Source organism: Cavia porcellus, unplaced genomic scaffold (assembly GCF_034190915.1).
Source record: "Cavia porcellus strain 051 isolate PalLab524CR breed Dunkin Hartley unplaced genomic scaffold, mCavPor4.1 scaffold_20, whole genome shotgun sequence".
Classification (NCBI taxonomy): domain Eukaryota; kingdom Metazoa; phylum Chordata; class Mammalia; order Rodentia; family Caviidae; genus Cavia; species Cavia porcellus.
This window is the reverse complement of record NW_026947503.1, coordinates 54,370,110-54,392,317: the sequence shown is the minus strand read 5'-3', so window position 1 is coordinate 54,392,317 and position 22,208 is coordinate 54,370,110. Positions and strand designations below refer to the sequence as shown.

Below are 22,208 nucleotides of genomic sequence, written 5' to 3'. Positions count from 1 at the left end.
TCATACTTTTCTTTTAATTATATCCCATAACGTATAACCTTGACTTTTCCCGGTCATACTGGCTCGAGGGACAGATCACAAAGTACAAGTTAACAGTTATAAGGGTGGCAGTAGTAGTGTCTGACTCTGGGTTCTCTGCTGAGCAGAATCATTGCACCCATGTCCCTAAATTCCCCACTCTACTCCCAGTGGTTTCTGGCAGCTCAAACTGTTCTCCTTGGGAGCAACTGTGGTTCCTTTGTACTTAGCACTTTCTCCTCTTGTTTTTCTCCCAAAGAAGAGACAGCTGTGCTGCACATACCAGCCCCAGCACTCCTATTGACTGTGTCATCCTGTGGCTAAGGGTGTTCCTGCAAGGCTTGTGTGAGGCTGACCTTGGACTTCCGGTATTTTACAGCTCTCTCACTCTAGGAACTCAGAATACATTCCCTTGATGCTGGTGTAGGGCAGATTTAAGTAGCAGCACCAATGATGAAACCCCAGAGGATATTTTCTCTCCCCAGGCAAGCTATACTCCAGCAGAAAGCCTGCCTTCTCGAATCATGATTTATTCTTCCACCAGATGCATGTTTTGGTTCAACATTGGCCTTTTTAATATTTAGTAGTATGGCCTTAGATAAGATACTAAACCTCTACCTTCCTCAGTCTCACTAATGTAGGCATAATCAACTCTCTGTGAGGTTTAAAAAGACTTTAAGCATATTATAGACAGATTCCAGCTCATAGTAACCACATAAACAATATCATCTGTGTTAGAAAATTTGATCTATAAATCTCAGGAACTGAACCAAAGGGCTAAGTAAGATTTTGTTCTTAAGATCTCTGATGTTTGGTTCCAGTACACCAGAACTCTACAAGAATATAGGCAGCTTTATGTTGCTGTCCCTATCCTCTCATGGCTTACTCATGAATGTTTCCTGAAATAGACCTGAGAAAAATGACTGATAGGAAAGTTACTGTTGATGTCATCAAGACTGCGATGAGAGAGTAAAATCTGCAGAATTTACTTTGCATTTATGGCTCTGGGTAGACATTCATGTATTTATGCTTTAATCCCTGTTTCTTTTTCTTCTTTTCATATATTCCTTACATTTCTTTTGGGGAAGCCACTTTCCTTCATTCTGAGCCATGTGGAATTGGGTTGACCTAAGGCTGTTCCAGAGTGGTTGCTGATTGGCATATGTCTCAATGTTCTCTGGCCTTCTGATTGGTTCAGTAAAAGATCTTTAAAGCAATCAGGATCAAAGAGAACAAAGTAGCCATGTGCAAGGGTTTCTGGGAAATAAGAATGTATCGCTTCTTCCCAAATGCTACAGGAAGAGCACTTTTTTCTTCCTTTGGGGAGAGGAGACAGGAGGATGTGAGTTCCCAAGTGTGGCAACTTTAGCAGAAATTCAGCACCGTAGAGACAGAGAACCATGTATGCTACTAGCAATGTCTTTCCAGCTGCTGGATCCTAATTGGCCAGCTTCCTCCAGCCTTTTTGGCTACAACTAACAAATAACCTTTATCAAATCAGTATGAATTGAGTTTTTGTTACTTAAAACATGCAGAATCGATTTTTCCTGAAACTACATTACAGTTAGAACATTCCTGTGGCAGTGAGAAACACTTCATGGTTTTATAAAATGAAGTTTAAAAACCAATATGGCTACCTCATTTGATTTTGGATATCTAGAACATTTAAACAGTTCAAAGTTTGGTAAACTTACATAAGACCTCCCTTGACATGCAAATTCAGAGCAGAGTCATTTGTTAAGTTGGATTTCCAGAAAGGTGTTCCATTTATCAATTAAGAAATGAGCTTTCTTACTCTTAACCAAAATAAAGTAATTCAGTGCGTGGCACATAGCAAGTGCTCGTAGAATATTTAAGAAATAGAGTTTTCTGGTTGTACTTGAATTTCTGATTAATTGGAAATTAATTAGAAATCCCCCCCACCATTTTCTCTCTTTAGAAAATCTTTGTAAAATGTATGAGTGCACTTTCTTTCCTTCGTAATTACAGTATAGTGAGCATAATTGCATTTTTGAAGATTAAGATTTTTACAGTGCCCTAGGGTTATCAGTCAGACTACAGATTCTCATTATACGATATTTTACATGGAGTTATAGGGAATTGATCATGGGACATCTAAAAATTTATTTTCTAAAAATTTTAATATTTATTAGTTTTATGTTCCTTTAAAAGTCTTTTGTGTGTGTGTGTGCCAAAAAGTTAGTCACAATTATGATCAACTAGATTCTGATTAATGACAATCTTATGTTTTTGATAAACCATTTTAAAATTTGTCCCATTAATTGTAAAGTAAAATTATTAATTTGAGGTATCTTAGTCCATTCGGCTTGCTATGACAAAATTATCTCTGGTTGAGTAATGCTTAATCTTGACTGTCAGTTCATTTGGGTTAAGAGAAGCGTAGGGTAGGAGATTACTAGAGCACATTTCTGGATGTGTTTGGGTAGATTCTGGGGCCATGACCTGGGGGACTACATTGGGTCTCTAACCCCTTTGTCCCTGGCTCTTTCCCTGCTCTCTGCTTCCTTGCTGCCATAGATTAAGCAGTTTACCTTTCTTGATGTTTCTGCCTTGGCCCCAGCTGACCATGGACTGAAATCTCGGAAACCATAAGCCATAAATAAACCTTTTCTTATTTATTTATCCTGGAATTGAACTCAGGACCTTGTTCTTGCCAGGCAGGCACTGTGCCATTGAGCTGCATCCTTGGTCCCTTTCTTCCTTTAAATTGTTCTTGGATGTTTGGTCACAATGATAGAAAGATGGCTATTATGCTATTTATAATTTATAAATAGCCAATATTTGTTTCTCACAGTACTAGTGGCTGGGAAGCCAGACATCAAGGTGCCAGCAGATTTAGCATCTGGTGAGAAACATACCCTATTTCAAAAGATGGCACCTTTTGGTGCGTCCTCATGAGCCTCAGTTGTAAGGGTACTAATCTTGTCATGTAGGTTCTCCTCTTGTGACCAAATCAATTATGAAAGACCCCAACTCTTTAATACCACAACAATGAGGATTAAATTTCAACATGAATTTTGGAGAGACATAAACATCCAGACTGTAGCACAGGCCAAAACTCTTTGCAGAGTTGGGCATTAGAGGGAAATGATTTAAAAGAGACCTGACCCTTGTTTATGAGATTCAGTGGGGATGTTTTCCTGGAATAAGGTATTTGGGACTGGAGTCATTAATTCCACTATTCTCAATGAAAATATGACTAATAGCAAAAGTAAGGGATCAGAGTGGGAAATCATACTTCGCAAAGTTGTTAAAAAAAAGAAGCAGGCCAGCTACTAGTGGTGTGGCCAAAGACGGGAAGGACACATGTCTTCTCAGATCAGAAGTATGGGAAAGGGCCTCTTGGGTATCTCGCAAGCAGACCTTAGGGGGCAGGGTATGGAAAGTGCTGGTTGGAGAAGCAGCAAGTAAAAAATGTCCTTGACGTTTTAGTTCTCTTCTGTCTGTCCTTTGTCACAACGTCTTATGGACTTCAAGAAGCCGTGTTCTGAGACATTTGAGAAACTGGCATTGGACAAGTTAAAAAGTTTCTTTTTGTCTTTTTTTCAGCCAGTTTGTCCTTTGCTAGGGTCAGCCTTCATGTGAGTATTGATGCTATTGTCCTGCTGTCTGCAGGGCATATACTTTGAGTTGGACTTATTGTAGTGATGATGAATTAAGCTCAAGTTAGTAAAACTTTCTTGCAAGTCTCCCTTGTGAGTATGGCTTTGCATTTGTGGAAAAATTATAAGATTTCTTGGAAGACAATGTATTTGCTACAGGATTGATGAGACTGAGACAGTCCATGACTGGGATATTAATTTCTGTTCATGCAAAGCGGAATTATTGTTGTCTTTCTTTGCTTTTGAATACCATATTTAAACTCCACTCATTTCTCATTAGTACTGTTCTACTCTCATTTTACTTATAGACAAAATACTTAATTACCAAGCCAATTCTGGTAACCATGACTGGGCCAGGGCTCCAATTCCCACAGAGAAGACAGATTAGGATGGTTCTGAGAAAAAATATGAAACATTCTATAGCAAAAGTATGAATGGATTTTATTAAGAGACATGAAAGAAGGAAAGGATATTTCCAATGAGGAAGATGGCTGGGGATAGAAAGGGCTTGAGGTAGGAACTGGAAGAGATGTAAACTTACAACAGGCACAGATGAGGAAAGGCATCTCAGCCATAGGGATCAACTCAGCACACACAAGTCAGAGCAATACGCACCGAGACTGAGTGAGGCTGTATGAGGAGCTGCTAAGACAGGGGGCTGTGGTTTAGGAAGACTGACGTGCTAGCTGGAATTGCACCATGGATGGCCATGACTACCAGAGCAGAGAAGATGGGAAACCAGACAATGATTTTGGAAAGGGGACTTGATCTAGGAAATAAAAACAGTTCTGGAGGAAGGATGCAGACTGGGTGACATGGGTGAAGGTGGCAGGTGTAGGACAGATTGCATCTGGAATGTCCAATCAGGAAGCTTCTGCAACCCCTCAGGTGACAACTGATAAGGTCATAACCTAGGCCATTGGCAGTGAGAAAGAAAAGGGGATCACAGACTTGGGAGATGAGAGAGCCTGACAAGAAGAAGGTATGGACAGCCCTGATGCTGAATGAGTCAGAAGTCTAAAGGCGGTGATGAGTTTTTTTTTTAATAAGATGAATAACTCATTTTTGAATATGTTAAATTTGTGTGTGTGTATATCCTGCAAATGAATGAACTTGTTCCTTGAGAATTGAGACAGATCTAATTTCCCTGTGTAGTTCTAGCATACAGCAAAGCATTTATTTAATTATTTGCTTATTCATTCAACCAGTATTGATTAAATTATTCACGCCTATCAGGTACAGGGCCTGGTGTGTCGTAGGAGTTTAATTATCATTTGCTTAACTGAACTTTTGTAGATTCCCACATGGTTGTCTTTATACTGAGAATATCTAATTGGTAGACTTTAAGAAGACCATTATTAGTTTAGGAGTCAGGGCCAAAGGATGGAGACATAATTATATGTAAATGTTCTATGGGAGTTAATAAATACGACCTGATCATGGAGTGTCCACTCTGCCTCTGCTGTGCTCCTCAATGTAGAAGTGGGTAATAAACCCAGAGTTTGAAGATCTTATGTGTGTAGACATTTTCCAAAGGTAAAGAAAGGGTAGAATGGGTGAGCTGGGAGAGTTGCTTGAGTATTTACGCCTAAGTCAAAAGCAGGTACTCATAAGATTAGCTATATTTACAACTCTTTTTGAGGGGGTATAACTTAGTATTTTCTTTGTACTTTTAAGTTTGACTTTTCTTTAAGTGTTGACATTTTTTCAAAATTCTAATCTGTCTTTGTTAGGTAAGTGAAGAAAAACAAAGTTAACTTCAGACATTTGTTTCTTTCCTGGGGTGAAATTTTATGTGGAGAGTAACCTATATTGGGAGCTGAGCATGGTGGTGTCAGGTCCTAGGTAGGAACAGGAACGAGGGAAAGCAAAAGTTTAGCGGTACAGGCAGGCCTGCTCTTTGGAATCATTTTCTCTCAGAGAGTTCCTTTTCCAAGAGTCTTTGCTTGGCATAGGTAGTGCTGTGTAGTAAAGTAGACGAGTACAGACTCCAGTCAAAAAGCCAGAGTGGAGGAGTCTCAGTGAGGTAAGTTTTGTGCAAATTATTTGCTCTCTTTTGGCTTTCATTCCTTGTTTGTAATGGAGATACTAATCATATGTGCTGCACATTGTGACATACTAAATGATTTGCCTGATTAATATGCTGTTCTCTATCCCTCCCCTGGAATGTTAGTTTCAGGGAGATAGAGATCTTTTTAAGCCTTGTTCCCTTATGAATCCCACATGCTGGGTACCTGGTTTCTTTGAAAATAATGCCAGGATAAAGGAAGATGGGACTGTGAGAAATGATTAGGGGTGAAGGAAAAAGGCAAAGTGGCATATGCTCCTGAAAGTCAACGCAGAAAGAGGTTTCATGAAGAAGGTGGTACCAGGGTGCAGCACCGAGGAGAAAGAGAAGACGGGAGTCCCAATGGTAGCTCTTTGGCTTTGATAATTAGGAGCATATTGGTGCTTTAAAGAGCCCCGTTGCCAACTCATACTGGCAGAAATACCCCAATAGTTGATGGAGAGCTAAAGAAATGGAAGGATAGAGTGACTGACAGTGAGTTACAGCTAGGTTTTCTAAAGTTTGGCAAAGGAGAAGAACAAGATGAGATTTTGTCTTGATGACCAAAAGAGTTAAAAGGATGAGCCAGTATTTTTTTTTTAACCAAAGAAGTAAGATTCTAGGAAGAGGTGGAAGAATTGAAGAGAGGCAATGATCCTTAAACTAAGTACCTGAGGAGGATAGTGCCAGCCGGGAAGGACATTTCTTGTTGAATGTGGGTAAAGAGGGAAAGCAGTGTGGAAGTAGGCAAATTTGAGACTTAAAGATAATTGAGAGAGCTTAAATTGAAGTGATCTGTCATCTCAGGGAAGTAAGCGTTGAGATAATCTGGCTGTGATTTGATTAGGGCTGGAGAAGAGCGAAAAAATATTGAAAGAACAAAAAGGAAAACTCACTAGAAATCCATAGAGATGGCCAGTAGGATTGCTCAGGGGACTGAGGTGGGATCAGATGGCATGGACATGTTGCAGGGCCAGGCTGTTCTGTTTTACAGCTTGTCCTGCATAATGCTCAGTGTTCAAACTGGGGACCAAGCTGGGTGTGGTGGTGCATGACTATAATGCCAGCGCTCCAGAGGCTGAGGCAGGAGGATTGTAGCAAGTCTGAGACCAGCCTGGGCTACACAGTGAGCTCAAGCCCAACCTGAACTACATAGTGAGACCCTCAAAAAAGCAAAAAACAAAAAAACAACAAACCCTCAAAAACACAAAAAACAACAAATAAACCCAAAACACCAATAACAAAACACAACCACCCCCAACAATCCCCACAAACAAGCAAACAAAATGAGGATCAGAAGCAAAACTCCTGACTGGAATGATGTGAGGTTAAAGACAGGGCGGGTGTGGGGGTGCACTGCTGTAACCCCAGCCCTTCCTGAGGCTGAGGCAGAGGACTGCATATGCAAAGCCAGCCTGCGCAACTTCATGAAATCCTGTCCTGCAACAAAAATTTAAAAAATGTCTGGGGATGTAGCTCAGCAGTTGAGTGTCCCTGGGTTCAACCCTCAGTACCATCAAACCAAAACAAACCAAACTAAACCTGAAAGAGAGGCTTGTAGAGGGGCAACTGGTTTCCAGAAAACCAGGATCCTGATGAAAGTATGATAAAGTAGATAAGAGTACTACAGAATTCTGTGTGGAGGTAAACATCAGGGAATAGAAAGCCTTGGGGGGAAGGACAGTCAGTAACAGGGAGAGACCCAAAGATGGAGGGAGGGGAACAGGGCACAGAAAGAATGAAAGTGTGTCCTGTGTGTGTTCCAGCTCCCCATGATGAATGGAATCATTGTGTTCTAATAAAAATTAAGCAAAAGAAAGCCAGAGGACAAAAAAGAAAGATGTGGCAGGAATGGGGAAGTTAGGTGTGTTTATCTGATTTAGTAATTTGTTTTTTAAAAATCATGAAAATAATGAAATCAGAAACTGTTATGGATTAATTGAATAAACAGCACCTGGCTGACTTTAGGGCATGCCAGGATCCTTTGGTGTTTCTGAGTGAAAACTCATAGTTGGGGTGGAACCAGTGGCAGAAGGCCTTTCTCCTAGATCCAAGTTTAACAGGAGGGAGCTGTACCACTTTTGTGATGCTCTTTGAAGTTAATCTTTGGAAAGAGAGTCTCAGCCTGAATTTTGCCTGGAGTTCTTTTGCAGAGAGCCTCTAAGTTACAGGAAGGTTTATACTAGGAAGTTTCTATTTCCTTTTCCTTGGGTTGTAAAAAGGGCAAAAGGAGGTGCCTTGAACAGAACACGAGATGTTGTCTTGCTAATTGTGACGCCACAAGTCTATTAGCTTTGTTAGTCTCATTGGTTACCATTAATTCGAATAAGTCTAGCACTGTCCAGTCACTTTTCTGTCAGCATTTAGGAGGTGATCTGGGGAATGTGCCCCCTTTTAAACTTGAGAGCAGTGATGAGGCAAATGCCTATTATGTCTGTTACCAAAAAACTACCTATAAAAAGGCATGCTCTCAAGGTAGAGAGACAGGTTCTGTCCAGCGGCCATTAGGTGGTGCTGCCAACCAACATTCCGGCCTCCTTAGCCGCTGCGGTGGAGTCTGCTGCCTTTAGTGCGGATACAATGAGAATATTATACAATTCTTTTACAAAATGTGGAAGTGGCTGAAAATTTGTTTTCATCTCTGTGAAGTTTTGGTGATTTTTTTCCCTTTCTCAAGAGTAGTTAGTGATTGCTGTGAAGAGGTTGTGCCTGAGAAGTGACGGTCAGACTGAAAACCAGCCTTTGATATTTGAACAGCTCTTTCCGTCTCAGAGTTCTCCCATGTCAGAGTTGCTGGAATAGAGCAGGTAAACCTTCAGAAACTGTTTGATTGGATAAATGAAATCCTGAATGTAGAGAAAGTTAATTAATTCTAAATCGGTGTTCGGGTGTACGCATTCTATCAAGGTTAGTTTACGAAAAAAGAGTTGTTATTTCTGTGAGAGAACATATGGGGCTAGTGATAAACAGGACACGGAATGCTACTCTATTCTTCTACTCGTACTATTTCATGTTTATTACAGAATTTTCCTTATTGCAAAAAATTTAAAAACATAAAGAAATTTTTATAAATATATTCTCACTTTTTTAAATGATGACTTCATGAAAGAATTTGTTCTCCTTTAAATATTCCTACATACACTGCTTTTTCCCCAAAAAATGTTTTTCCCCCAAAGCATTTATTTATTTTTAATTGACAGAAACAAATTATTTTTTTTACAGTTTTTTTTAATTTTATCTAAGGAGAAAAAAGAAAAAAAAAACAGAAAAAGGGTACAAGTTATACAGAATTTCAGAAAAAATAAACAGTAGGAAATCACTAGTTAATTACATATTGTCATCTTAGAAATAGTTGTTGAAGTTACAAAATTAAAGCATATAGAGGGGACTTTCAAACAGTGAGACTGTAAACAGTTTGGTTCAATAATCCAACAAAACTCAGTAATATGGTTATCTATCTTATACACTTAAATATATATGCAGTTATATCTTTTACAGAACTTTCTTTTCCTTTCTTTTGTACAATGACAATTACACATTTTGGGTTTTATTACTCCCACAGTTCTTATTACTTTTTTTTTTTTTTTTTGAAGAAAGTAAAACCAAATGTGACATGCCAGGACAGAGTCAGTCAAATCAAAAGGATGGACATAATACATAATATAAAAACAAAATACAAGGTGATCAACAATGGTTACCATAATGCCTTTTGTTATCTTAAAAAGAATTGCCTATATCATCAGTTATAATAAAATTGAACAAAACAGTAAAGCATAAGACCAATAAAACCAAAACATTGGAGACATTAGAAGACTTCAAAAGAAGATAATAGTCAACCAGAATGGGCGTCACAATGGATCTTATTGTCTTCATAGTTGTTGCCTAGACTTTCAAACTTGGTACTATCCAGCATAACAGAATAGAGGAAAATCAGTCAAAACAAGATGGTGAGAGCAATACAAAGTTTCAAATCAAGTTAATAGGAAATCAAAGTGGGTTACTATAATATATCCTGCTATTTTTTATTTATTTTCCCTTAATTAAAAGGATAAAAATGAAAAAGTAGATAATAAAAAGGAGATTGAGATAAAAAAAGAGGGCATAACAACAAAACAGTACAGGTCAAAACATAGCCATTTAAGCAAAATAGTGGACAGAAACAAATTATATAGGTACATGTTTATGATGCAGAGTGTGAGTTTTGAAATGTGTGTATATTTGTGGAATGATTAAATCAAGCTAATTAACAAATGCTACCTCCCATAATTATTTTTTTTGGGGGGGGATTGAGAACACTTAAAATTTACTCTTAGCAATTCTTTTTTTTTTTTTTTTTTTGTCTTTTTCGGTACCAGGGATCGAATTCACGACTGCCTGCTTGCAAGGCAGGCGCTTATGCCGCTGAGCTAAATCCCCAGCCCCACTCTTAGCAATTCTTAACACTACATTATTGATAACTAAAATACTATGTTATTCCTCCTGTGTTTAACTGAAAGCAGTCAGAGGGGATTGAAGGGTCAGGCTTGCTGTTTTAAATCAACTCGGTCATGAAAGGGAAATAACCATGAACCCGTGAGAGCTGCACCCATTTTGAAGGCAGCACCCCCAGTGACCTTTACCAGACTCTTTCTCTTAAAAGTCCAATGTCTCTCAACTTTGCCAGCAAAGGACCAAAATTTCAACGCAATCAAACCATATCCAGACCACAGCAAGTGTGTACTACAGCAAACAAATCCACTTCTCCTTAGTGTGTAAACTGATCAGATCATACACGGCTAACATGTTCCAGTCACTTTAATGGTAAGGTAATAAGGTGGCGTTGTCGTGTTGTTTAATCACTGAAGATAACAGGTGGGTGTGGCTTCATGGGAATCAGTTACTGTGTGGCCCTGCCTTTCCCACTGTAACATGTAAACAGCTTCAGAATCACCACCCCAATCGTGTCTGATCTTTTGTATAGAAGCAGCATCTTGGAATGTAGACAGCTGATAAAACATGGTATATTTCATTTCCTAGGGTTTGAGAAGAGATTGCACTGAAGGAGTCATCAGCATTCCTGGTCCTGTCTGTGCCTTGCCTTGATTGTCCTCCAAGAGGGAGCCTCCTGTGTGCAGAGCCATATGCTCTACGGCTTTTCATGTGGTGAGGGTTCATCTGGGAGTAGTTTTGCCTCCATCTCTCAACATTTCTTTCATGGCTTCCAGATTAAAAGACCATATTCCATTGTATTTTTATCGTCTCTTTTGAGGGAGGCACGAAAACTGTCACTCTTTGTAGGGACGTATGTGCCATCTGACCTAGAAATAAATGCTAATGTCAGCCGATGGGAAAATCACAAGGAAGGACACTCACAGTCTTTCTGTGTCTTTCGGAGTGAGGATGCTGCTGGAAATAAAAGAAAGGAGGAATCATTTCAATATGACCCCAAGACGCCACCTCCTTTGGTATTACAATTCGTTTTCTTTGATAAAAATAAAACCTTTGGTCCTTTCTCCAGCGAAGTCATGGAATCATGATAGTAGGAATCAATCTAAGATTTTGACTAACCCTGAAACCCATGATTATACTCCCATTCATCAGCCTTGCCAAGTGGATCAAGACCTTGCCCCTTGAGTCTGAACTGTGAAGAATGTCCTTCCTTGACTCGTGCACGAGTGACATCCCCAGGGCGTTGTTAACGATGATCAGTTTCAGTTTCTTCGAGGGTGGGAAAGCTTACAAACTGACAAAGCAATCTAAGATTTGTGTTTTTCTAACTTTTCCTGATCATTTGTCCTCAGTCTTTTCACAGTCGTCTGGCTCACTTAACATGACAGCGTTCTTAAATGTGACTCCTCTTTACAGCCTCTTTCTAATGCATTTGCTATGGTTTTCATAGAGATGGTAGATCTTTGGCTATTACATTCATACCAACTATTTTCAAGAATATTTAATCGAATTACATAATTGCAGGAACAAATACAAAGAACATCACACTAGATTGAGGGAGCAGGGGTTGGGCATCATAGTATGGATGCATTCATGGGAGCCTGCTTGCTAGTTGTGAGAACTTAGCATTCAATAGATGATAAATAATATGTTTTGCAGAAGGTTGTGGGACCTCTGGTTAATCTTGCCTAGTTGTGTAGAAGCTGTTTAATAGAGAGTATTTAAATTGTTTTCAACAAGTACGTTGATCTTTGAAAGTCAGTGATCAACTCTTCCATATTTTATTTTATTAAACCAACCTACAGAAAGGTAGCTCTTAAAGCTGAGTATAGTGACAAACTTAATCCCAGCTATTTGAGAGACTGAAGCAGGAGGACTGCAAATTTGAGACCAGCCTGGCTAACTTAGTGAGACCCTGACTCTGAAGAAGAGGAGAGGAGAAGAGAGGAGAGGAGAGGAGAGGAGAGGAGAGGAGAGGAGAGGAGAGGAGAGGATGGAAGGGGTATAGCTTAGTGGTAAAGCATTTGCCTAGCATGTGCAGGGCCGTAGATTCAATCTATAATAACACACACACACACACACACACACACACACACACACACACACACGTAGTTTAAAGTCCCAATGTAAGCATCTTCGTACTTATTTTGCTATCAAGCCAGGAACTGATTAGGTAGCCCAATCTGGCCTGGAATGCATGATCTTCCTGCCCTGGCCTCCTGATTGCTGCCCGAACCACTATGCCTAACTTAAAATCCTTCAAACTCTAATATTGTCTTTGAAATTCAGTGAGTCTTTATTCAGGCAGTAGAAATGTATAAATCAGTAACATCTGCTTATTAAAACACATTTGAGTGCCTAGTATCTCAAATTATATAACTCCTTCAAGTTTCTTTTTTCCCCAAAGAGATATGTATAGAAACAATGGGAAGTATCTGCATTCAACAACAATAGCAAAAAAGCCCTCAGAGTAATTTAACATTGGCAATCAATACTGTGTGTCCCTGATTGAATTGAAAGGTGGAGATGAAGACTTTTATTGCTCCAGGTGGACTGAAAAATGTTGGTGCCTCACCCCGGCAGTCAGTCACAGAATCTCCAGTCACTATGAGTTTTCATTGCTTCTAATATTTTGTAGCTCTAGGCTACTGCCTGTCCTGCCTAATGATGGGGCCAACCTTGACCGGGAGCCCTCTGAACCTTTCCAAGGGCCCCTCTGGGCTTGCCCACTCCTTGACATCAGCCTTCAGAGTATATGAAATAGAAATCACAATGAAAGATTGGAGGACTTCACTGCATTCTCATCTGGCTAAACTCCTAACATTTCATGATTATGTTTGATTTTTAAGTCATTCCGAACTCCATCTGTAACTGTGCTTTCTTTTATCTTTTCTTGGCATCACAACCTTTACTACAAAGCTTATTTCAAGGGGAAATCTCTTAGAATTCAAATCACTTACTCTTGCTTCATGCTAGTCTGTTTGTTTGGATACCAGTTTGCAAAGATGTCCTTTGAATGATTCCTTTAAGTGAAATCAAAGTGATGCGGGGACTGAAAACTTTGATAACTGAATGTGTGTTTTATGCTACTTTAGGGATTCCTTTTGCAACTTGGTTGGATAAGGAGGAAAAAGGAACAATGAGAGATAAAGAGGGCCAAGGTCTTTGTTCTACACTGTTTGCAGAATTCAAAATTAGAACCAGGAAGGGACTCAGTGGATGTGGAAATTTGTAAGATCTTAGAAGCTACCTGGAGCCAGATCTGTGGCTATTCCTTGCTTTTGGAGTCAGATGCCTTGGGCTACATCAAATGAGATTGGGGCTTCTAGTCCTCAGAGGGTTTGTGAACTGCCCTTCCAGAAAACTTTCGAAGTAATGGTATCATTTTGGAGATTTCCAAGGCTTATTGTAGTAGACTCTGTCCTTCACACTGGCTGTCCCTCTGGGCATGCAACTTCCTCCCCTCCATCTGCAAACCTTTGGAGCCAGTGTTTTGGTTTTAAGGGAAGCTACTCTTCTTGATTAGGGGAGGAAATTTCAGCACAGGACTATAGCACGACTCTGCCATTATTTTCTTTCTATTAGAGTAAACTGATGTCTTATAATGACTGACAATAGCAGAAGTCACCAGATATTTATCACTTATAATGAAACACCAAAGGCTTAATGGACAAGTCAGGGCACATATATTTCTTTTTATCCTTCCAATAATTTGAATAGTTTCATCATCCTTGTTTTAAGAAGAAGAAAAATGAGGCTGAGAAAGATACAGTTCTCATGGCTGGTAAGTAATGGAGAGAAAATTTAAATGCAGTTTTATCTGGATCTCCAAACTAGTTACACTTAGGAGAAATTTATGGCTGTCAGAATATCATATGAAGAATCATTTGGCATTATTTGCTTTGAATTAGATCCATGCAAGTGGACCCCATTTCCTGGGAAGGAGGGCAACATGGCAGGATGGACACTTTAAATGAAATTATTGCATTATTTTCAGATCAGCTTGCATGCAGCTAAATAGACATCATACAACTATTATCACGATGTATTTATTCGGGAAAAGAGGAAAAACTTGTAGTTATTGTCTCACATGGGGAGAAGAATGAAGGAGACTGGAGGATGGCCTGTACCAGTGATGGTGAACTGATGGCATGCGTGCTGCAACAGAGAGGCCAAACCTTCTCCATCAGCACGAAGCCAAGTCGCCCTAAAATCACCCTAACATCAGGTAAGAGCATCAGGTAGGAGTGCCCATAGGGGCAGTTTGGCCTTTTGTGATAAATAAGCAGGATTGCAGTTTGGGCACCCAGTCTCAAACATTTGGCATCACTGGTCTCTACTAATATAGAGCCTCAGCCTCACTGCCTGCTCCCTGCCATCCTAGATGCCAATCTCAGAGATGCTTGGGGAAGCTGTGTAATTGGGGAGGTTGTTCTCTGTCACTTTGGAGGTGGGTGCCATGGCTGGCAGATGCTGGTCCACTTTCCATAGCTCAGCTTCTCCAGAGCTTGATTTTCATACCATAAGCCTTCAAGCCCACTCTCAGACAGGCTAACCGTCTCAGGCATTGAGAGTGATTTTCTTCACAAGTGTTTGCCAAGGTATATGCTATCACAAGGAATGACTTCACATATCATCACACAACATTGTGACAAATGTTTTTAAACAAAAAGTCCCACCCCAAAGATATAATTGCAAAGCTTCAAAGCAATCCAGATGGATTTTCTGACCTCTTTCTGCACCAACATTTCCTTTATGTTCTTTGGAAATCACTGGAGAGATTTTTATATCCACTCACATTTCAATCAGAAGATTTCTATATTGTGCCTTAGAGAATGATGTGTGCCACTACTGAACTAGAACTGCTTGGGACAACTATAAAGATGGAAAAGAACAACATGCTTGTCACATTTTCATTTCATTGTGTACATTCTTCACCTGCAGCTGGCCTCAATTATGTTTTAAAAAAATGTTACACAGCCGTTTCTCTGAGGTGGCACCTAAAGGCAAATACCCCCACCTACCACTCTGACACATCCTCTCAATTTTGGCAAGCCACCATATCCTTAATTCTGTTGTGGATAATAGTAAAAGATTGCTACTTATCCGAGTCATCTTTAGGATACAATAGACAAGCTCATTTTCAGAAGTTCTGGGAAGGCACCATTCCATTGTGAAAGATTTTCTCCATCTTTCACCCCCTCATTTTCACAGTTTCTATAGCAACACCTTGCTCTAATAGCACTTCTAGGATTATTACTATCATCACAGTTATTTCTCCTCTTATTGTTGCTTATTGTCATCAACTTAATTTTGACAGTCGGTTAGTCACATCCTGCTCCTAAACACCTGGCCTCTGGGGAAAGTCTCAAAAACAGTAGAAGTTAAAAAAATTAGAGTGTAATTCTCAAGAGATTGCCAGTGGTACAATTATCTTATATCAGGATATTTATATTTTCCTCCATTAAAAAAAAACTCCTCAAAGTCATTGTAAGCCTTCCAGAATGTTCTTTAGTAAGTTTGTGTGATGACAAGATATAGTTGACTGTTTTATTTTTAGAGGAACATGTGAGCTGGTGGGGAGAGGAGGGAATTACACACCAAAGCTTGTTAGTATTACTGATTTTCACAAAATGTTGGAAACTTCATATTAAAAGTTGATTTTTAGTAGAATATTGTCTCCTGACTTTATGCTAACTGTTGCTTGGCCCGTGAGCCTCCTTGAGGATGAGGTGGGGGTGGGGGACATACTGCCTCTGGGGGGAAGTGGAGTGCAGCATTTCCTTGTGGGGGCCAGTTACCCTTCAGGTCTGCTTACCCTTGGGTTGAAAGTCTGGAGCCTTCAGTTTGGTCTCCACAAGTTCTCCCAGCAGGGCTTCCCCTGGTGCTTTACTCTCTCTGGGCTCCTGGGTTGAAGCTGTCATTCCTACTGGGTTTAGTGAAACCTTAAGTGCAGAATTTGGCCTCTTCCACAGTGTGGAGAAGAAATTCTTATCAACCTAACCTAACCTCTCACAACACCCCTCTCTCTCTCTTCCTCTCCCCTCCCTTCCTTCCTTCCTTCCTTCCTTCCTTCCTTCCTTCCTTCCTTCTTTCCTTTCTTCCTTCCTTCTTTTCTTCTTTCCTTTCCTCCCTCTCTCTCCTTAACTACTGCTTTTGTTTTCTGCAAGCAACTTGGAGGATTTATTGGATGGTGGGAGGGTCACATCACAGGGAACTTCCTTTTGAAAACCATATCCTACTTTTGTTTTTTTCGTCTTGTTTTCTATTTCTTCTTGTAGTGTAAAGATCTCTTCTCCTTATTTAGGTCAGCAAGGTTTGAAAGGAATTCAACTTTCTCCATATGCTTTCAGTCTGTATTTAAATTTATATGTAGCACTTGAAAACCAAGGGGTAAACCCTTTCTTCAAAGGGAATAAAGACAAAACCTCAAGCTCATTTACTTTTTTGGTGTCACCAGACCTGGCCTCCACTCACTGCCCAAAGATCTGCCTTGTGACTTTCCAGTCATTAGGATGCAATCCAACTTGGGATAGGAAGTTGCAAGAGGTGGGCTGGAGTGGCGTGACATGTTCAGAGTCACCTCATCCAAAGGGAGTACAGACTGCTTAACACGTCTAGAGGCTGTCATGCCTAGGGGGCATGGTGTCCCAGGGTAGCTCACCTTCCTATGTTTAAGAATTTAGAGGTCTGAATATTTAATAAGATTTTCCCAGGATGTAAAAATTGGGGGCTACTGTTTTCCAAATTAAACTCCACAAGATGATATTTTGTTGACTGACAAACTGTGTAGGAGATAGACCAACCCGGCAGCTCTCTCATGGGCTTTTCTGGCCTGGACATTTGACAGGGAGGTTCTTCCAACCTTTCCTCGCTGTCTGTGTCTTCACTCAAACCCAGACAGGTTAAGTTTCTGCCCTAGAAGAAGCTTCCAAGGTTCATGGGTTTGAGAACCAGTCATCTCAGTGATTCCTGCTAAGCAGCTTAAAGGTTTGAGTGTAAACTGGAAAGTAAACATCATCCCCTGGCTTTGAATCAGTAGTGGTTTAAGAAATAGAACTTCTTTTTAATCTTTGGAAGAAGATTTTACAACAGTGTATCAATCAGAAGTAGAGGCTTTGGAAATCAACTACATTGGTTAAGGAATAGCTGTTTATTTTTGGCTGTGATCATGGGCAATGCATCTTTTTTAATATGAAAAAGAGGGATAATAATCCATTTTTCAGTACAATTACTAAGGATTCCACTGTTGATACTTATAAAGAACTTCAGAGAGTTCCTGGCACATAAGAGATACTCAATATATATTCGCCATATGAATGAATAGGATAAATTATTTCTGAAATTTAGTACTCAAAACTGACATTTTTCTGTTACCATGTAGCATATTTAGTGGACAGTATTACAGCAATTTTAGAGCTAAAGTTATGGGATTTTTGAAAGTGCAGGAGATCCTAGGCCTCATGCATAGTAGGCATGCACCGAGCCGTTTTCCTAGCCCTAAACTTAGTTTGAAATGCAGCAGGTGTCTCATCTCTGACTCACTATGTGCAATCCTTATGTTTTATGTCTTTGCTATTTCTTACCTTTGTGTACTTACATACATCTTTAAAAATCTGAGACCTCAAACCCTTTTGAGAAGCAGAAAAAGAGCATGATAAATTCATGAAGTGTAGGCTAACAGATTGGAAACAAAACACATTTGAGGTGATTTTACTTCAGTAAGTTTTATGTTAACGCAAATCTTCCTTATAATGTTTTATGGACTGCTTCACTCCTTTTTGAATAAATAAAAGCAAATTCAGTATTATTATGGGAGGATTTAGTGAGAAAATTCTAATATAACATGCTTCAAATTCTTATAACTAGAAACTGCAAAATTATTGCTAGAAGAATTTCAGAAGTCTAAATTATTTTCTATTATTCATATATAGGATCACAGAATTTTAGAATAGGAATATAATTTACTTTTCCTGCTGCACTTGGCTTGAACAGTACAAAAAGCCCTACCCAACTTAATTTCATGTTAATCTAGTTTAAATTTCCTCTTAGAAAGGAGGGAAAACTTGTGTTTTCAGAGAATTATGATGCTGGGACATCTTTACTGAGTACTTTATTTGATTTCCTACTTAGGATGACATCTGGGCTATAAGAAATACAAGGCTATAGATTTCATATTAAAATTTTTTAAAAGATATTTTAAAGATTTTTATTGATAGTTTGTTGAAAGCTTAGAGTTCTGTTCTTTTTAATTTTTTCACATTCAAGAAAAAGCTGAAACTCATACTTCTGTTGGGTAAGGGGAGGAGAAATAATTAATCATTTGTTAATTACCAGCATACTGGTAATGACCACGTCACTCTTTCAGTCATCTGTCAATCTATCCATCCATCCATCCATCCATCCATCCATCCATTCATCCATCCATCCATCCATCCATCCATCCATCCATCCAGATTTCTAGCCTTGTACTATGCATTTTTGAGCCACCCTATAGTTCCCTATCCTCAACAAGTTTTACAGATAGCTGGTTGGAAACTGAAGTAAGTGAACAAGAGTTTTCAAAATGAATAATTTATGTCTTTGTTTTGATTAAAACATTGACAGACTAGACAAGGAAAATCAAAGGCAATGTGAAGCAAGTTCTCCCTGACATTGAATTTATGAAGTAATATACTTGGACAACTTCCTTTTCTTTTGGCCCTTTTATCTGTGTGAAGGCTGTGCAAGTCGATAGGGCAGAAAAAGGATCTCCTTGCTGGAAATGCTGTTGTAAGCCCTAAGGAGTAGAGTGGAAATGATACCACATACTTCACAGCCAGCCATTAATATGATCACTCGGAGAACTTGCTGTGTATTTGGGGTGTGGGAGTCACCGTGGACTGGCATCTAACTCTTTCTCAAGGGTGTCTGAAGGGTGTTGAGCTGCTTTGATGTTACCTAGGGATCTTGCCTGCTGTGGGCCTTGCGTTTGTCAGCACAGAGGAAGCGTGCTTCTCCTGAGAGAAAGGGAAAGCTGGAACCACAGTGAAGCTTGCTGTGAGCCAGTGGGCAAGGGCTGATGGGAGACCTAGAGGACTAGTGTATCCCCTTTGGGTTGTCATGACAGTTGGAGGTAAGAAGAATTCCCAAGAATGGGAATCCCCAAGTGTTAGAAATTAAAAACAAAACAACCTTTGAAGGAAAAAAGTCAGCTGTACTTACTCATAAATTAGGAATTTTTTATTTGTTAAATCTGACAACTATACTTGATTCCTTTTCTCCAGGTTTATCTCTCAGCTTAAAGCTGAGTGAGCTTTGTCAAAAACAAAAAGAAACAGAGAAAAAGAGGGAGTGAGGAAGGGAAGGGAAGAGAAGGGAAGGAAGAGGAGAGGAGAAGAGAGTAAAGAAGAGGAGAAGAAGGAGGAGGAGGGGAGGGGAGGAGAGGGGAGAGGAGGAGACAGAAGAGACAGGAGAGGAGAGGACAGGAGAGGAGGGGAAGGAGGGAAGAGGAGGTGAGGGGAGAGGAGAGGAGAGAATGGGAATATGCTGGTCTTGGAAGCCAGGCAGCACCAAGTGTGTGATAGCAAAGTACAAAGACAGACTTTTATCATTTTAAAGAAACATTGAGGCGCTTTAAAATATACTTTGGGTAGAAAACTTCCTAATTAATGAATCTGGTTTTGTGATTAATGTCATCCCGGGACTGTTTTTTTCATATGAGTAAGCAGAAAATATTTGTCAACTTTACCTACAGAATCAGGAAAAGATTGTCTTCACCAAATCAAAATCTGAAGGGACAGAAATCGCCCCAAATCCACGTGTGGCTTGGTTTAATATCCACACCCACATATCTGGTGGGAGGGAAAGAGAGAAGACAGACATCAGAGACACCAAACCAGGGCTCCAAGAGGCTCTGGAACAGTGTCACAAAGAAGGAAGAGATTGGAAGATGGATTAAATACTTTCATTCCCTGCTGAGATCTCCACAGAGCAAATCCTTTTTTTTTTTTTTTTTTTGGTCTTTTTTCCTTTTTATCGGTACCAGGGATCGAACTCACGACTGCCTGCTTCCAAGGCAGGCGCTTATGCCGCTAAGCTAAATCCCCAGCCCCAGCAGAACAAATCCTAAGTGTTTTCTTTTAAATAGCTCAAGTCCCAAAGGATGAAGATAGCAGAAAATGAGGTGATAACTCATGTTTTGTAACCTGGAAAGCTGCTGAGTCGTAGAGGACCAAGAGGAATTTAAGGCTAAGCCCAGGCAGGGATGGATGGGATTCAACTCAACTTCCTCCTCAGAATATGCAGCTCAGAAATGGAGAATGTGTGGTTCTTTTAGAAGTTGGGTGGGTAGACAGACTAAAAGGGGGAGATTGGCTGAAAGTTAGTTTTTGAAATAAATGTCTGGATCATCTTGCCAGCTGTGGATAACCAGGCCGTGGGTCCTCCCAGGTGTGGCAAAGGAAAGAGTATTTTCTTCTAGAGGGAGAAACTTGACCTCCTTGAAGATGGAGGTATCATAGTGAGACAGGTCAGTTGACTGTACTAGGCATGATCAAAATATATGGTGAATGTTTAAATTTAATAAAAATTAATATAGCAAAAGACACATTGTTATTGATTCCCCTTGTCCTAGTTACTTTGGTCCTATGGCTGAAACAAAATACCTGACATCCAAATTTAAGGAAGGAAAGATTTATTTAGCTCGCAGTTTGTGGGGGTTTCAGTCCATAATCAGTTGACTCCAGTGCAAGCTGGCCCGTGGCATTGGGCAGCACTTTAAGGTGGCAGAAGACAGCAAAAGCAACGAGAGTAGAAGCAGGGAAGAGCAAAACCTCTTTTCTTCCCTTACACTGTGAGTGAGTGTAGCACTCAGACCATTTCCCTGTGCTTCTCTTGCACAGGCTCAGGATATTTACCAAGCAAGGACCCCAGCCCCCTGCTAAATTACTTAGTTGAACTTCTAAAAATCTCAAGTTGAGACAATGAATTAACCATTACAACATCCTGGAGTGTAAACAGCTCCTCAAGTGCATGTGCTCTACACCCCAGGATGCAGAACTGCAGAGTTACCTAGTTAAGCTTCTACACTTCTTAAGCTGACAGAATGTATCAACCATTACACCCCCCTCCCCCAAAATACTTTCTTTAGCTTCTTTAAGCACAGTTATCACTCGCCAATTTCTGAAGCATTTCTAGGAGTCTTTATGAATATTTTCAGTTGTGCAGTTATAATTACTTTGATGTCCTGAATTGATAAAACGTTTTTCCTTTCATGGTCATTTTGACTCTATGGAAGAGCCAGAAGTTACATAGCGGCAGATTCAGTGAGTAAGGAGGATGAGAACACACTAATATTTTTAGGAGCCTGATTTTCCATTTGATGGCACTTGGCAGCGGCACTCAAAATATTTTTGACTAAACTTTGTAAAGACAGTCGTGAAAGAGGACTTCTAGGACTGCTTCAGAAAGTGACAAGTATGGTAGGATATGTGTTTGAAGTAGCCATGTATAACATATTTTTAAAATTTAAACATGCAATTATATATATATATCTTAATCACTCCTTGCATACCGTAATTGGGTTGAGATAATTCCTGAGTCTTGTTATCTTCCACTGCTGCAGGCCATACAGCCAGGCCTTCACTCAGGGGACAGAAGATCTTTCTATGGGACATCTGACCATCCCAGGAGCAAAAACCTGAAGACAGTGACAGCAAGGCTTCCCTGTCTTGATGGCTGGGGAGACTGCCCAGTCTGATCAGTCTTCAGGGAAGTTCCCAGTTCATAATCCTCAAGTTGTGTTTGGAGGATTTGCTCTCTTCACACATGCAACTGGGTAGCTGAGAATGGCAACATGTGAGTTAAGCATTAACAGGGTACAGGAGTTTCAGCCGCAGAGCCGTAGGAGGTCAGAAGAGAGATGAGACAAATGGAAGGTGGGAGGGAAAGCGCAAGCCAAGCACACATCTCAGAATTGGAAGACTTGCTTTCTAGATTACAGAATTCATTAAAGAAATAGCAAAATGAAGTGAAAGGAGAAAATGGATCGAAATAGATTAGTATGAAATTCTAATACATTGGTGAAAAAACAGGAAATCTGCAAGAAAGGG

The 22,208-nt window shown here is 39.9% G+C and overlaps 1 long non-coding RNA gene across 1 annotated transcript; it reads left to right on the top strand.

Annotated features, from left to right (window-relative positions):
- Positions 1-8,255: 8,255 nt before the first annotated feature.
- LOC134471879 (uncharacterized) lies at positions 8,256-20,700 on the top strand. The gene is made up of 4 exons (XR_010041585.1): positions 8,256-8,495; positions 10,705-10,830; positions 14,114-14,344; positions 19,853-20,700. It is a non-coding gene; the product is annotated as an uncharacterized LOC134471879 (long non-coding RNA).
- Positions 20,701-22,208: the final 1,508 nt, after the last annotated feature.